Consider the following 17539-nt stretch of genomic DNA (forward strand, 5'->3'; position numbering starts at 1 on the left):
CAAATATATTAGTGATTTCTTGTTTTGCATGTAAATTTAATCCTTAAAAATGATGTATCAAAACTTTCGCTAAAATTAATAAATGAAAGTCATAATGAAAATCGTTATTGCCTATAAACCGCAGACAAAATTATCATTTTTTTCGATGTTAAGTGCCACGCATTTGGTACAACATTGAATAGTCTTAATGTGTTGAACATGTATCTCAATATACCCCGCCCATTGAATCAATATTTACATTAACAAGTTTTATCCTTGTAGATCATTTGATTGACGACTTACGCGTCGGCGACTCATTTTAACTAGTATAATTTCAAGTTATTTAATTTTAGAGCATAGGTATACAACGTTCGATAGCTGTCGCATAATTATAATAATTTCTCTCTTTCAACCGTTGGGTAACACTAACTAACTAATGATAGTTTTCATTGGCGAGTTTATTGGGTAAAAAAAACTTTGATTTAGAATTATGGATGAAATATTGGATTGCATGAATGTTTTGTTTCTTATTGGTTTAACTTTAACTTTTATTTAACTTTAATCTTTACGAAAAGTAAACTTTTATTCACCAACTGTCTCTTTCCGAAAATCAAACCGCATGAAAAAAAAACAACTGTAGATGCTTAAAAAGAAGAACTCGAAAACGAGAGCTGATAGAACATTTTTGAATTTGAATTCGAGAAAAATTCATCAAACTTAATAAAACAAAACACCCTTGCTGCCCAGTGTAATTTATTTAATTAATTGATACAATTTCTTTTCATTTTAAGAAATTAATTTTTAAACACAAAAAACAATCTACCTATATTTATTGCACAAAAATATTTTACCTTCGAATGAAATACCTACTCGACTTTTATAAGAATGTTGTTATGCTTTGAGAAATATGAACAAAATTAATTGCATTAGAAAATAGGCTTGGTTTCAAAAAATATAGACATATAAACAAATAATGGGATGATTGCGAAAAGAAAATGGAGTAAGTATAATATATCTGAATAAAATGTATTTAAAACGCAGCAGTCAAGGTCTTCATAGAAGGTAAAATAGTTAGTACACAAGAACAATAATTCGAGTTGCAGTCCAACCAGTAAGAACTTTTACCCAAGCTGGATCATCATTCACGTTATGAGTGATTGTTAACCTCAATGATATTGTGTTCCTACATGCACTTACTGCAACCGTAACCTCTTGCTGCTGCATACTTATATGAAATTGTGAAGACACTTCAAGCTTTTTTTTATAAATACATACATACGTGTTTTCATGCACATTATTTCAAAGCATATATATATATACATCAATGTATGTACATATGTATGTAGTCAACAAGGAAAACTAATTTCAACCGTACCTTTAGCTGAAGCACTTAAATTTAAATTACAGCACACAAGAGTTACTCGATGTAATAGGTATTGGAAGGTATCATGAAATGAGCTTAATCATGTTAGTGTTTTAATTGCAAATAGTATTCAAAGGATACGTACTTTTCAAATAAAAATAGTATTTCAGGATCCAAACGCAAGTAAAAATGAAGAAATGTATCTAAAACAATCAACATACCGTCTTTCACAAGTCAAAAGCATGAATGCATAAAGTTCCAAAATAAAAAAGGTCCCGTTATCAAAACCTAAGTTATTATTATAAAGTTTTGTTCAACATATTTGCTCAACGCACTATACATTTTCGATTTGCTCAGCGTTACGTGCTGGACACTGACATAACAAAAATATAAATAACAAAGCTCATAACAGAAATCAGTTTTTCAAAAAAAAAAAAAAAATAAATAAAATAAATGCACGGACTGGGTTGCACGTACTTAGGTACTCCTATAATAAAAAGTACATAAATAAATAATAAAAAATAAATTTTAACGATTTGGTTATAAAAATATAAATCATGAACAAAATTTTTGTTTAAATTTTGTTTTCATTTTTATTTTTTTGAAAATTTGAATAAACACAATCCTTTCAAATGATTAGAAATATTAAATTGGTCCATCCTTTAACGAGACATGTATAAATAACCAAACTGTCAGTTTTCGAAAAAAAAAAATGGCAACGCCATATTTCCATTATCCGATTTTTTTGAGAAAAACTGAAAACGCAGCACATAGCTGCTCGATTTTTTATTTTATGTTGTTTTTTGTCTTTAAACCATATATATTATCATGTATACGTTAATGGAAAATAGTCCCATTCTTAAAATAAACTAAACATCTAAAGTTGAACCCGCTTGACTTAACTCGTTAAATATAAAAACCCAGATATTACATGTTATTCCTTCGAAATTTTAACTTTTTTTATTGAAAAATCAGCTTAACTGAAAAACATGATTAAAAGAAATAGAGCCAAAGTTTTTTTGTCATTTCATTTACGCAGGTTTGACTGTATTATTAACCAAAACGAGAAAAAGTAGAAAGAAAAATTGAGTCAGTCAAAGTCAATATTTATTTTTATTTAAGAAACTTTATTTAATCCAGTCAAATTGTATTCAGACTCATATAAAAGTGGATAGTTCTGGTTATTAACAAATCAATGTGTGTAGTATAAACGTCTTTTTTCCGTCGAATAAAAGTTCGTTGAAAATCAAGGGTTACATTCTGTATTGCATAAGAAAACAAACGTTTTCGCGTGTGCGAAGGATTTGCTTCATGGCCTGAAGCAAACCTTTCGCACACGCAAAAACGTTTGTTCGCTTATGCGATACATAATATCACCCAGCACTTTTTAAGAAAAAAAAAATACTTTTTTCAGGTAGATTTCAGAGATTTTCCAAGCTTTTTTAAATGATTGAAAAATGACCTTGAACTTAATAGTATTAAAAAACCGTTACATATTTAAAAAAAATACCAAAAACCATTATTTATTACCAGTTTTATTAAAATCAAATACTGGTTTCCAAATGAATGATCTGACACAATGAAGAATTTGATGTTTTACTCTTTTCTAATAGAAATGAACCTTTTGGAACATCAGCTTTCAACCTCTCTTTCTCTTTCAATTTGTCAAGCGTAGAAGTTTGGATGGTGCATTAGCATTTAGCATTGCTGGCATTGTTCTCTTAATTTGACTATTTTCAGTTTTTTTTTACCATTAAGCCTAGTACGCAGCTGAAGCGAAACGAAATTTTCCTTACAAAAATCGCACAACGAAATCTTGAACGATTTTTTTTTTGTTTTTGTTTTAAAACTTATTTTCTGATGTTTTTTCTCGAATTTTTTCCTTTCTATTTTTATTATTTTGACTTTGTCATAGAACTCGATGGAATTTTTCTGTTAACATGTTCGCTGTTGACTGTTGGAGACTTGAAAATTTTTCGTTTCGCTTCAGCTGCGTACTTTACTTTGAAAAATTGACTTTTGGCCGACTAAATCTTCCAAATCGACCTATGGCATATTAACATTTCAGTTCCACGATCTGATCGAAGTAATGGAAGTCATATCATAACTAAGCTTAAGTCCAATAAAGCTGCTGGTTCTGACGGCTTTACTGCCGAACTATTTAAAGCAGCAGAAGATGACTTGGTTTGGAGTATACACAACCTCATCTGCCAAATATGGTCTGAAGAAAGCATGCCCGCAGAACGGAGTCTCATCGTATGCCCGAAAGAAAGGATACACATTTTCACCACTTGCATTTATGAGGTTTTTATTATTTTATTTTTTATTAAAAAAAAATTCCTTATAAGTAGGAATTTTTTTTTGTTTCAAATCTACTCCGGAAATTTTGGAAATTTTTTTTCAAATTTGCTCCAAAATTTCATGACCGAGGTTCGAACCCTGCTCAAAGCAATTTTTCACTTATATAACTGACTTTAACCACCATGAGATTCACTATACTAATACCTGCTCGTAAGAATGTATTAAGTGACGTTTTTTTCGAAAATGACTTTTAAGTGGAACTATACTATGAGTTAATCGCCACATTTTGGTTCGAGTTTCGCTGTGCAACCCATACATTTTCTCACTAGAATTATGTTTTTTTTGTTCGTTTCCTGAACAATTTTAGAAATTACGCTCAATACATTCTTACGGTAACCGTTACAAATTATTCTCATCAGATTGAGATCTGTTCATTGGTTAAAATAATTATGCTGACTATACTGTATGTATCAACTTTCTTGAATAACATTTGTGTACAGGCAAAAATTCTTCAGCAAAAGAACAACAGTCTTTGCAATGAATTCTCGACATATCGTCGCTGCAAATATTTTATTTGCAATTATATTGAAAACTTATGCCCAAATTAGTTAATTTATATTTTTTTATGTATATGTAAGTCCATAAATTATAATTTTTTTGAAAACCATCTTCTCTTAGTTAGGCCCATCTTAATTTCATTTCATTTTTCACATTATGAATTGCCCATCCTACATACGCTGCTGAATCTGTTATCCCGGGAATTATTGATTTATATTCACTTATTTTTTTTTTTATCTTAGTTATTATAAATTCAACACCTAAGAATGACAACTAGCGTACCTTAAGTCGTTTTATAATGAAGTCACATTTTGCTCATGTTAAAAAAAAAAAATCAGAAACAGAAATTTCAACAACACATGCACTCCACTCACAGCTTTCAATAGAAAGTACATTTAAGTGTGCCCTTTGACATTTGCTTTCGTATATAGTAAGTGGAAGCGTAAATTACTTAAACCAAAATAAAACATCAAACATATCTCACTCAAGTAGAGAGCAAGGCGAGTGATGTTGATGTAGTATAAAGTGTAACTTTATGACGTCTATAGCCAATGTTTTTTTAAGCAAAAACAATAGGTAATTGAATTAAAATGTATATGTAAATAAATAAATAGTGTCATTCATGAATTTATCAAAATTTATTTTGAATTCTTAGAGCGTACTTGTTGCTTTTTTTAGCAAAGACAATAAAACACATTATTTATTGTAAATACTCTGAACAGAAAATGAGGATGATTTTTAATCTTGAAAAGATTTTCTTTCATTGTATTGTAAGTACATACATACATATAGAGTTGTGTTCAAAATAATAGTAGTGCCTGCAATAAAATAACATTTGTAATATTTTTGGTGCTTCTATGGTTAAAAAATTAATTTCTTTGATGTCAAAGTTTGTAACGGTCAATTACTAATAAATGTATCGTAGTTTTAAAATGAAAAAGAAGGTGCCAAATAATTTTTCATTGACCTTTGGTTGTTCTTTCTAATTTTGACCTGTTCAAAATAATAGTAGGTAGTTTAGGTTATTTTTAAAGAATTTAAAAGCGTTTTATAACTTAGAATATTTATTTTGGGTTTAAAAGCAAGTACTCATATGATTTTAACAATTTTTCAAAAAAAAAAACTATTTGTTTCGTCTTTAATCAAATTAAAGTGGGAAGAGCAAAACACTGGAATGAGGAAAAACGGGAACTCATACCAAACTGCGTAAAGAAGGGAAAACCTACTTAAAAATTTACGGTTAAATAGGGTTCTCCCATAGCCAATGCAATCAAATTCAACGGAAGACCCATAACACGCGGTAGAACAAGAAAATGTGCGTCAAGGCGATAGGCGTATTGTACAGATGAGCAAAGTTGAGCCTTCTGCATCGTCGTTTGAAATCCAGAAGGCTTTAAGCCTGAATTGAAGTCTTTACCGACACTTTATAAAACTCACAGCATGAATATTAAAATTCACAGTATATTCATACTGAAAGTTTTATTAAGCATCGGTTCGGTAAACATCGACCAAAATAAGGCGTCTTAGTGAGGGTACGACAGAGCTAACTGATGAGCCCACTATCGTACCTGGGCGAAACGCTTTGGAGTGGAGGTCACTTGAACTTTAAAATTGAAAATTCGATCGATATAGCGAACGCTCTCGATATAGTGAATGACCTTCAACAATATATCATTCGTTATACTGGACGTCCACTGTATTTTTTGGATGAGGACTAAAACCTAGCTAGTTTTATGAATGAGGACTAATACCTAGCAAGTTTGATCAATGCGGACTAATAGTTTGATCAATTGCGCACAATACAAGCTTTATTGTGTAACTTTTTTCTTTGGGAGAATAATCATTAAGACAAAAAAAGTTGCATTTTGCTATGAATAGGTACCTACCTCCTGGGGGGTCATTCCGTAATTTTCAAAACGTTTATCGTCAAAACGTTTATCGTGGACGTGATCGTCCACAGTTTGCTTCACGCAACTCAGCGAAATACGTTTCGTCTACGTTTTTTTCTTCGCTCAGTTTGACAGGTTTCAGAAATTCTCAAACTGCTTTAAATGTCATACTGACTCTGTCTGTCATTAAGAATAAGAGGAAGAAGTTGCATTGTTGTTTTGTTTTTTTTTTTTTGTGTCCTGTCATTTTTTTTGGTGAGTTGTAGTATGAATTGAAGAAAAATTTAAAATAAATATTTGTTTTAATTTTTTTTTGTTTCTTACTTGCATTTTTCTTGCAAAAACAACTATTTTATATTTTTATATGCACATGTTAAAATAATTCATACATACATTATGTTTGTTAGGACAAACTTGTCATTTTAATTTTTTTTAGAGCAACCCCAAAAATTAACCATATCGTTTGATGGTTTTTGTATTTAATAATAAACAAAAACACGAATCTAATATTACATTTGGTCAGTCTTGAAAAAATAAAAAAAACATTAAATGGGTATAAACGTATGGAAAACGTGAGCTATTTAGCTATCGTCCAAACGTCAACGTTTTTGCGTGTACGTTTAGACGATTTTCGTCTTCCGTGAAGCAAAAAAATTATAGCGAAAACGTGATCGTCCAAACGATTGACGTTTTTCATTTTACGTGAAGCAACTCTATCGTCCAAACGTTAACGTCTGACGATAATCGAGATACGGAATGACCCCCCTGGTTTTCATTTAATGGTTTAATTAAAATTTCACCCCAAGATTAATTCAAAGTTTGAAAAATTTATCATTCGGTGTTTTCCACAATTATCGCTCTAAATACTGGAAGAAGTGTCTTTCTTGTACTGGAATTTACTCTATAAGACTAATAATGGCGTACCTATAATTGGTTTTATGCACTTTTGAGCTTCCCCATAGTGTTGAAGGATGGTTTTTTTGCTTTAACCTTTACCCACGCATTTCTTGGGATATACTCTATGGGTGTTTCGAGAGAAACATCAGAACAAGTTAGAACAGTTATTTAAACGTTAGTTGTCAAAAAGAAAACAACAAATTGTAAATTATATGAATTTTTTGCTTATCGTTTTTCGTTTGTTTTATCTGTTTTTTTGTGTTTTTACTGCGGAAAATATAATTAAAACGAGAGTACTTCTCTCACAATTAAATCAAAACAAAAACAAAAAATGACAGCTTTGCTTTTGACACTTCCACGAATCTGTTCTAACCTGTTCCTACTCAAAAGCAAGAACAGAATATCCTGTTCTAAACTGTTCTAGACAGCGTCAATGAACAGGAAACTAGAACAGTTCAGAACAGAAAAACCTCAATGAACACCAAAAAGCTGTTCTTTTCTGTCTGGAACAGTCCAGAAGAGCGTCGTTGAACATTCTTATAAAGTGTAAAATTGGATTTTTACAGTTCAGGAACAAGTGTTACTTTGGATTAAAAAATAACGGTGCATTGACTTTGGGTAACTGATATACGAAATTGTCCTTGAGGGTACCTACTTCATGTACCACTACCCACTTGCTAAATATATTAATATGTAAGCATTTCTTTTCTCAAAAAACCCATCCCCAAAATAAGTTGCATTAATAATGCATTTTTTTTTTTTTAATAAAAATGTTTCCTAGAAAAAATTATTAATAGGTAGGTACATTATTGATTTTACTTTTACGATTTGAAAAAGTTAACTCAAGACGATTTAAGTTTTGCTTTCTAACAGTAAAATTCCTACACCTACTTTATTTTGGAATTTAACCACGAGGCTCTGCAAGATTTTCACATCTTATACATAGGTACATCCAAATCATAGACCCATCCATATATATTTGTATATATGATTTTAAGTTATCACTCACATGCCGAATTCTTGTGGGTCCTAAGTTTGTAATGTGCATTTTAGCGAAAAACAAACAAACAGCGTCATTTGAAAAATAATCTAAGCTTATGGCACATACAGTGGCGACAAAATAAATAGCACATGTACCCTAAAATTTCTAAAATGAAAGTTTTTCGCACTTTTTTAACTTAAAAGAGCTGTTTTATTAATGAGGAAGTAAGAACACAGACATATTTGATTTATTAAAAAAGAAATTAAGTACATGGAATTCTTTAACAAAAAATAACAACAAAATCATTAATACAGCTCATGTTTTTTAGGACAAAAAATAGCACATTTCCTAAAAACAAAAACAAATTAACAAAAATTTTAACACAGTTAAAAGAAAATAACTAGTATTTGGTTGGGTAATACTTATTATTTATCACAGCATAAAACCAGCGGTTAATAGACGTAACAAGACTCCGAAATCGTTCAAAAGGTACTGAGTACCAAGCTCGTCGAAATTCCTGCCAAAGTTTGTCCAAATTTGAGGTATCAGACCTGTTAATCGCTTTTCCCACGACACTTTACAAGTCCTCAATAGGATTCAGATCTGGGGACTGGCTTGGCAATTCCATAACACTGATTTTTTGGACGGATAGCAATTGTTTCACAGACTTAGTCTTATGTTTTGGATCGTTATCCTGTAGAAATGTCCACTTTAAAGGCATTTCCTTCTCAGTAAAAGGTAGAAGAGTGTCCCTTAGGATTTCCTTGTACTTAAGGTGGTCCATAATACCCTCTATCCGATGAAATGGGCCCACACCATGCCAAGAAAAACATCCCCAAACAAGAATACTAGCCCCACCATCCTTAACAGTCTATATTTTATACTGCGGGTCACATTTCAACTGCCCCACGCGGGGAATTTCCGTATGGGGCATTTGGAAATGCCTCTTATGCCCCAAATGGGCCCACACCATGCCAAGAAAAACATCCCCAAACAAGAATACTAGCCCCACCATCCTTAACAGTCTATATTTTATACTGCGGGTCACATTTCAACTGCCCCACGCGGGGAATTTCCGTACGGAATGTTTGGGGATGTTTTTCTTGGCATGGTGTGGGGCCATTTCATCGGATAGAGGGTATTATGGACCACCTTAAGTACAAGGAAATCCTAAGGGACACTATTCTACCTTTTATTGAGAAGGAAATGCCTTTAAAGTGGACATTTCTACAGGATAACGATCCAAAACATAAGACTAAGTCTGTGAAACAATTTCTATCCGTTCAAAAAATCGGTGTTATGGAATTGCCAAGCCAGTCCCCAGATCTGAATCATATTGAGGACTTGTAGAGTGACGTGGGAAAAGCGATTAATAGGTCTGATAGCTCAAATTTGGACAAACTTTGGCAGGAATTTGGACGAGCTTGGTATTCAGTACCTTTTGAACGATTTCGGAGTCTTGTAACGTCTATTTATTGAAGTTAAGTTTTTTTTTGTTTTTTATATTAAGTTAGTAAATAATTTTATATCAGAAAATTATTTTTCAATATTAATTATTCTAATCAAAAACTTTGTTATGAGCTGAACTAATATTTCCTTTAAATAAAATTCCAATTGTTATTTGTTTATTTATAAAACTGGCTTTCCATTTAATAAATGCAATACTATTAACCGCTGGTTTTATTCTGTGATAAATATATGGGTTACCCAACCAAATACTAGTTATTTTCTTTTATTTGTGTTAAAATTGTTGTTAATTTGTTTTTAGGAAGTGTGCTATTTATTTTGTCCTAAAAAACTTGAGCTGTATTAATGATTTTGTTGTTATTTTTTGTTAAAGAATTCAATGTACTTAATTTCTTTTTTAATAAATCAAATATGTCTGTGTTCTTACTTCCTCATTAATAAAACAGCTCTTTTAAGTTAAAAAAAGCGAACAACTTTCATTTTAGAAATTTTAGGGTACATGTGCTATTTATTTTGTCGCCACTGTACGTAGTCGAGTTTCAACTAGCTTTTGGAATGCGAATTTGCACTACTTGCACTAGGTGACAGATGCAATAAAAAAAATGTGTTTTGAGTGGTTTAAATAGCTTTTTTTCTTTGAAATTCCTCAATTTCCTGATTTATGTTCACATACTGCACAATTAATTTTATTTTATATGCTTTTTTCATCAATTCCACCAAATTTAAAATTTAAATAAAATTTGTTTCCATCAAACAGCTGACTGAGAAATGTCAGCTAACTATGAAGTCGAAAATTTTTACACTACGTCGGAGGGCAAATTTTAACTAATTTTTTAGTTCTTTTCAGCCAATCAGAACGAGTCGACAACGTAGCACCTAGGTTTGTGAATGCGCCCATTGCCTAAACAAGGTAGGTATAACAAATTTATTTTCAGAATAAAAAAAATATCAGACCTTAGCCCAATAGTATAGCCAATACTCCTAACTAAAAAAAAAAAAATACAAACTGAGAATTAAATAATATTTTTTTATAACTATTAGAAGCCATTAAAAAAGAAACCCTGAAAATATGATTTTCTTTAAACCTGTTTTTTCAAAACGAAATTTTTGGGGTAAGGCCGTTTTGGCGCTGAGCGCCTCAATTATAAATATAATATAGTCAAATAGTCCGATTTAGGGCCTGCACTTTTTAAACCAGCCCCTGTTCTTTAGCCATGAGACTGTTTTATTTGTACTTGTTTTCTACATGTGCTTTAAGAATTTCTATTTTGTAACTATGGGATAGCTGAGGGCCCGGGTGGCAATCACCAACTCGGTCAAATGGTCAGTCCGACCCTGCTAGCAACTCTACCCTAAGTGCAAGTGAACCTAATAAATTAACTCAATAAACAAAATATTAATAAACTTATTAAAATATGTAGGTACATATTTTGAACTTTAAAGTTTTTTAATTTGAAATTAAAGAAACGGAGACAACTCCTTAACATTTTTTGTATCACAGAATTAAAAATGCACGTTCTATTGTAGAATGTATTACTGCACCCAGTAGACTGCAGATATATCTAGTATACATTCGTTTTCCTTAATTTAAAAGAAAGTTATTGAACGACAAACATTTGTGCGTCTTTCATATTTTGACAAAATATATATACCTACCTCAAATAAAAATTCATCTGATAAAGTCAATTATTTAAACTTAAATAATAACTTTTTTTGTTCGTACCTATGCAAAGGTGTAGTGCATTTTTTTCCATCTTGCTACCTACATAGATTATGGTCAGGCCATACCAGTTCAACCTCGAATCGACAATAAAGGGCGCAACTACATCCCAATCCCACCTTTAGCCTGACTGGTTATTATTTTTTTTTTTTATTCTGTTTTCTGGTTCTGCCGTACTTCAGGAATAGGCACCATTTAATATGCAACGTTTATTGATTCTTACCGTTTTCTTTTCCTTTTTTGTATTCTCTCTTGACTTGGTTCGGAGTTTTCTACTGGTTATTGCTTTTCTTGTATCTTTCGATTGGGATAAAGGCGACGGCCATACTACGACGATGATGATGATGACGAAGAGATGATCTATTCCAATAATCCGGTTTCACTTTTAGATTTATTTCAATGGGAAATTCATATTACCACAAGTATTTTAATAAAATAAAAAATAAATGTATAAACACAAGTTTTAATTAGTTTAAATAAAGACACAATCTTAAAGGAAAAGATAATAATATTGAAGAAAAAAAAACTGAGTTTGTTTTTTTTTTTTTTCTTTCTTTTGTTGGTTTGGATTTCGGATGAAAAATCCTTTTACTCAAAAAATTTTCCCATTGTCGGTCACATACAAGCACAACCCACAACTCGAACACAGTTACACATCACCGCAAATCTCGCACACAACTTAAACTCTGCGACCGCAAGAACTCACACCATCAAATACTTCTATATAAATGCAGATATATATGTATATATATATTAACACTGACAAGGGAATATGGAAAAAATAGTTATTGGGGACTATTTTTTTTTTTTATGGAATCAAATTTTCTTTTACACAATTTTTCACAGAAAATACATAAAAGAGAAAAAAATTCAACGAAATTAAAATTTTAAACTGTAAATTAAAGTCCAGATAAGATTGGTGTTCTGTAGACTATTCACAAATTGTGGATAAAGTAAATCCTTTTTCTGCAGTTGAAAGAAAGAAAAAAGTTTTTACTTTTCTTGACAAAAATTCTCCATTCCACATCTGCACTGCTTGGAAAAATGATTTTTTCGCGCACACTTACGATAAATTACTGCAATTTTTGATTAGTATTTACTTCCATTTGCCACAATGGATTGAATTTAGTAAAAATTTCTAAATTTTCACGGCAATTATCCATTAAATTAATTCCCAAATTTGCACACACGAATTCACTCGCAAAGAACGACGGCAGCCATCTTTGATTTCAACTTGGATGTGTTCAAATGGCTAACACCGAACAGAAATAAACGATTGAGCTAGAAGAGAGCAGCAGGGTTGTGCGCCTGTTTTTTTTTTTTTTTTCTTTCGTATCCAAGTTTTAGGTTGTATGTATGCATGACGTAAAATATCCCATTTTTATTTTCCGGGATGACGATCTCTTTTTGACGTATGCAGTACCAGACGAAAAATAATCTTTTTAAATATTCCTTTTAACATGTAGATTGAAAATGATGACGTAGGCACATTGATATAGTTTTTCTTTTACCTTTGAACTTACTTTCAGAAAAGAATTGGTTATAAAATTGACATTCTGTAAATAATTTATTTTCAAATGTTTTCGTTTCCCATTTCGGTATATAGTTGATATTTTTATCTAATTGTGGCATAAAAATAAATATAACGGGAAACCATCCACAGTACCCAGATTTGACCTGACGCGCTGTAACCCCAACACTGACTCAGCTCTCAGCCAAACTCAAAGTCAACATCAACACAAAACGAATACAAAAAAAACATTTTTTTTCTTCTGTACATTAGAGTAAGAGGGACAAATGGCGAAGTCATCGTCACAGAAAGTGACCCGTCTGATAGGTTGTGGGAAGAGCTATGGAGATATATCTACATCAACAACACACTTTCAGACTTTTCCTATGCAGAGGTAGCCAAATAAAAGTTATACTGTAAAAATATAGTTGCGCCATCGCGCTTTGCGCAGATGAGACAAGTATATAGTTTTGATACAAGAAAATTTCCCAGTATTTAACACAGGGTTACCTTCGAGGAATAATAATCTTTGGATTTTGGAATAGTATTCTGTTTTTACACGTTGACTCAAAAATCACACTCTCGATCCATAGGGATTATGTTTCGCATGTTCCCTTCGGTGCGGCCAAGCCTTGAAAGTGTTTTATAGGATTTCAGAATTACCCCGTTTGTATGACCGATTTAAAGATCGAATTGAAACTGAATCGAAATTTCGATCCAGGTATATGGAAGTACCAGATCGAGGAATCGAATTGAAATAGAATCGAAAACACAATTTTTCTTTTTAAATATATTTGCAGTAAAATAGAAAAATCTAACCAAAAACAAAGTGCAAGTAAAACTAGATATCATTAGACATACATACAGTGAATTTGCAAATAAGAAGACAATCACACACTATTTCCACCACCACCATAAATTATATCTCGAGTATTCATTTCGTTAGGTAGGGTAGAAGGGGGAGGATTTGCCAGGATTTAGGAAAATTGATTTAACGCAAAGTTTTTACGTTTCTTTTAATTTTTTTTTATCTGATATTATTATTGACTTTATTATCTTCACTTAAATATTTTTTTCATCTTGATATATTAATTATTTATATTTTTAATAATTTATTCAAAAAAACGAAAAGTGATGTGGCAAAGCCTCCCCAGGTGGGAGGCTTTGCCACGGGGGTGGGGAGGGATTGCCAGTTACCTAAATATAAAAGTTAATACAAATAAAACCGATTTTGGTTAAACAAAACTTCTTTTTAGCTAAAAGTACGAAGAAGGGATTGATTTTTAAGGATTCTGCCATCCTGTTTTGAGGAAGCTTGCTTCTGGCAAATGTACCCCATGGGGTGCATTTGCCAGAGCAAAACCTACCCAAAAACAAATGGCAAATGCACCCCACAAGCTAATCTTTCAAAAATTTACTTATAACTTTTTTATAAGTTAAACAGTAAAAAAATCACTTTTACACAGCATAGTACACATAATTTTCAAAAGTTATTTGTATGAAAAAGTAATTTAACAAGACAAATATTAAAAATTTATGACGATTATGTACCTTCATATTTTGGTTTTCAAAATTAAAAAACTAAAAAAAAAAACAAAAGCGTCTTATTTATTTCGTGTCCAGCCAAAAGCTGTCAAACTTTGTGGAAAGTTTTCAATCATAATTGTGCAACAGAAAATGATTTTTTGGTATTTAATATTCTGTTTGTTTGGAAAAAAACCTGGACTGGCAAAGGGACCCCACTGGCAAATGCTCCCCCTTCTACCCTATATATGCATATTTTCGATTTGATTCAGCTCCCCGAATCGGATCGGATCGACAAATCCGGATTCAATTCGATTCAGGTATATATAGACCTAAATCCTGATTCAATTCGGATTCAATTTGCCATACAAACGGGGTAAATGAGTGAATCCCTGAGTGGAACCAATCGAAAACAACAAAAATCTCGCATATAAAAAATTACATTAGAGAAACGTCAATTAATAGGTGCGTTTTACCAAGTGAGGTCTGTGAGCGCTCAGAGATTTTTTAATAGGCCGCCTCCGTTGGAGATAATTTTTGTCATGTTGACGTGTCTTAACAAGAAATGTCTTGTGGAGGCTCGCCATTTCTTGTTATGATTCTTGTTATGATTCAATGACAACCGTGTCTTCGATTTTGTCTGAACACGGTTGTCTAACATCGAATTTGACAGATGTGTTTTTTTTCTTTTGGAACTGCAGTTTTTTCATTATTTTTTGTCCTCTCATGAAGAAGGTTGTCTCCGTGTCCGTAGTAGCGGACGACAAAATATATTTGTTTGTTTTGCGAATTTTTGCATGTTTTATGTTGAAATGAATTAGATTTCATGAAATGGTATATACTTTTTGAATTTATTTAAGTGCCTGGCTACACAGTGTTGTGCCCAATCACGTTCCGATTCACATTTTCTAGGAACAAATGTCAAAAAGAGGAAAATCCTCACCCCTCTTGCCTACAACTTGACTGGATAGGCGATTGAAAAATCACCGTGTAGCCCGGCACTAACAGGTATTATAATTGATTTTTATAAAATAAATTGTTTATTTTTTGGAAGGCAAATAAAAAACAGACCAAGCAATGGGTACATGTACAAATTGAAAAAAAAGAAGTATTCATACAAAATTGACCATATAAAATAAATTTTGTCCGCAAAAAATCATACATCATCCTCTGGCGAACGAAGCATATGAAATGAATTGTCCGAACAAAATTTGCCCAGCCAAGAAAAAACAAATTGTTATGTTGTAGATGTTAGACATTGAGTTAGAGAAAAATATCTCCTGTGGAGGCGGGGTGTAAGTAAGACAAAAAATCTCAGCTGAGCGCTAATTTTTTTTTCTGAGATTTCTGAGACGAGAATTTTTTGGATTTAATTTCTCAGTTTTCTTTCTTTAATTTTTTTTTGTTATTGTTTTGACGTTTGTTTTTGATGGTGTGCAGTTATCAAAGTGCTAAAAACATGAAAAATTTAATGAAAATCTTATTATTTTGAGCTTGCTTCACGAAGTAAAGGCTTGGCCACACCGCAGGTAGGGTTGCCAACTTTTTTAACAAGGAATAGAGTATATTTGCTTTCAGAGACGAAAAAAAAGAGTACATTTGAAAAAAAAAGAGTACCATTTATTTCAAGTCTTGAAAATGTAGGGGAAAGGTGCGAACAGTGAGACAGTGCAAACAGTGAGACAATCCATTTTTCTCTTTCCTGAAAATAAGCACAGTAACGCTAGTTTGGGTCAAAACGTTTATTTCAACGTCTGCGTCTTTTAATTTTGTCCCGACTAAATTAAAGCTGTCCATTTTCCTACACCGTAAAATATCACACAAAATCAGGTGAAAGTAGTTTTTGGAGTGTTATAAAGAGAGTGTATAACACAAAAAAATCTGGTTAGTGGACAGAACTTTTTTTACATATGTATTATATTTATATTTTCTTTCATAAAAAAATATCATGTAATTAGAATTCCTTCTCGTTTTTTGTAATTTTATATTTTTCCGAAAAATGACAAAAAGTAAACAGTGAGACATTATTAAAAAGCAAACAGTGAGACATAGATTTTTTAAAAAGCAAACAGTGAGACATAAGATTTAAAAATAAATCTATTATTTTAGCATGACTTCAATATGATTTCGTAGTGTTTTTTCTTTCGTTTTTTTTTTTGGCTTTTTCTTACATTTTTTGAAAAAAATGGGTTAAAGTAACATAAATTAATTAATTATATACTTGTCAATTACCTAATTATTTGACGTTTTCGTTAATTTTTTTTCACTTAAGAATGTCTCACTGATCGCACCCTTTGCAAACAGTGAGACGTTTTGACTTTTTTTACGTTTTAGTCCAATGTGATGCTCTCATTCATTCTTTAGCTACAAGTTTTTTTGTAACATTAAGATAAAATATGTCTTAAACTGACTTCAAAGTTTCGTTAAATTATCTTGAAAACATTCTAAGATATACCAATTTAAAAAAAGGGTGTCTCACTGTCCGCACCTCTCCCCTATTTTTTTTTTGCTTCTTATAGTACATAACAATTTTTTTGTTGTTTTTAAAATATGTGTATGACTAAAAGCTGAAACACAATCACGCTTTGCCGTCGATTTTGACAACTGCGAAAAGTTCAACTATATGAAATCTGTGTATCCTCACACAATGACGCTTTTCTTACGTACGCTTTTCTTGACAAACGTAAGGAAACGTAAGAAAGCGAGCAAAAGTTCAACCAGACTGAACTTTTGCTCGCTTTCTGACATTTATCAGACATAGTTACAGTCACCCACATAATTATTGCGCCAAATGTGAATAAAAAAAAAATAAATTATTGCAAAACTATGTGTGTTTTTTAATTTCTCTATATAGATTTTGCACAAAAAAACGACATCGAGATATTTTAAATCAAAACAATTTACGTATTAAAAACAAAAAAAAATTTAATGATGTTTTAGACTGAGTTTTATTGTTAAAAACAATATATTTTGATTGGTTTTGTTTTTATAACTATAGGATTAAAGAATAAACAAATTTCTATGCATTTTTTCAACACATTAATATCCTTTTTCATTTTTCCACAATTAAATCAAGATAAAGACTTGGCCTAATAATTTTGTAATTGACTGTGTTTTTTTTTATTTGACAGCAGATTTTATGTTGCAATCAGCTGTTCAAAGTCAAAGTGACAGAAGCGCGCTTTGAGGATTTCTCAACGTAACGCAACGAAGCGACGCCCTGAAGCGTGATTGTGTTTCAGCTTTAAACGTTCAAATTCAAAATTCATATACATTAAGAGCTCATTTTTGATCAATTTCAACGAAGCCCTATTCCACTCCTCTCGCCACTTCATATTCAAGACCGAAA

General features: G+C 31.6%; 1 protein-coding gene across 26 annotated transcripts in view; it reads right to left on the minus strand.

Moving 5' to 3' along the window:
- Positions 1-12865, minus strand: part of LOC129906991 (serine/threonine-protein kinase MARK2) — a 157585-nt gene extending 144720 nt beyond the window's left edge. For 10 of the 26 annotated variants that reach the window (XM_055983004.1, XM_055983005.1, XM_055983002.1 and 7 more), the window contains exon 1: positions 12224-12862. The gene's annotated coding sequence lies outside the window, so the exon portion shown is untranslated. Of the gene's footprint in view, positions 1-11379 lie in introns of all 26 variants that reach the window. The other 16 variants (XM_055983020.1, XM_055983019.1, XM_055983001.1 and 13 more) reach the window with 7 other exon arrangements.
- Between the last annotated feature and the right edge of the window lie 4674 nt (positions 12866-17539).

The sequence above is a fragment of the Episyrphus balteatus genome, chromosome 1 (genome assembly GCF_945859705.1).
Source record: "Episyrphus balteatus chromosome 1, idEpiBalt1.1, whole genome shotgun sequence".
Taxonomy (NCBI): Eukaryota; Metazoa; Arthropoda; class Insecta; order Diptera; family Syrphidae; genus Episyrphus; species Episyrphus balteatus.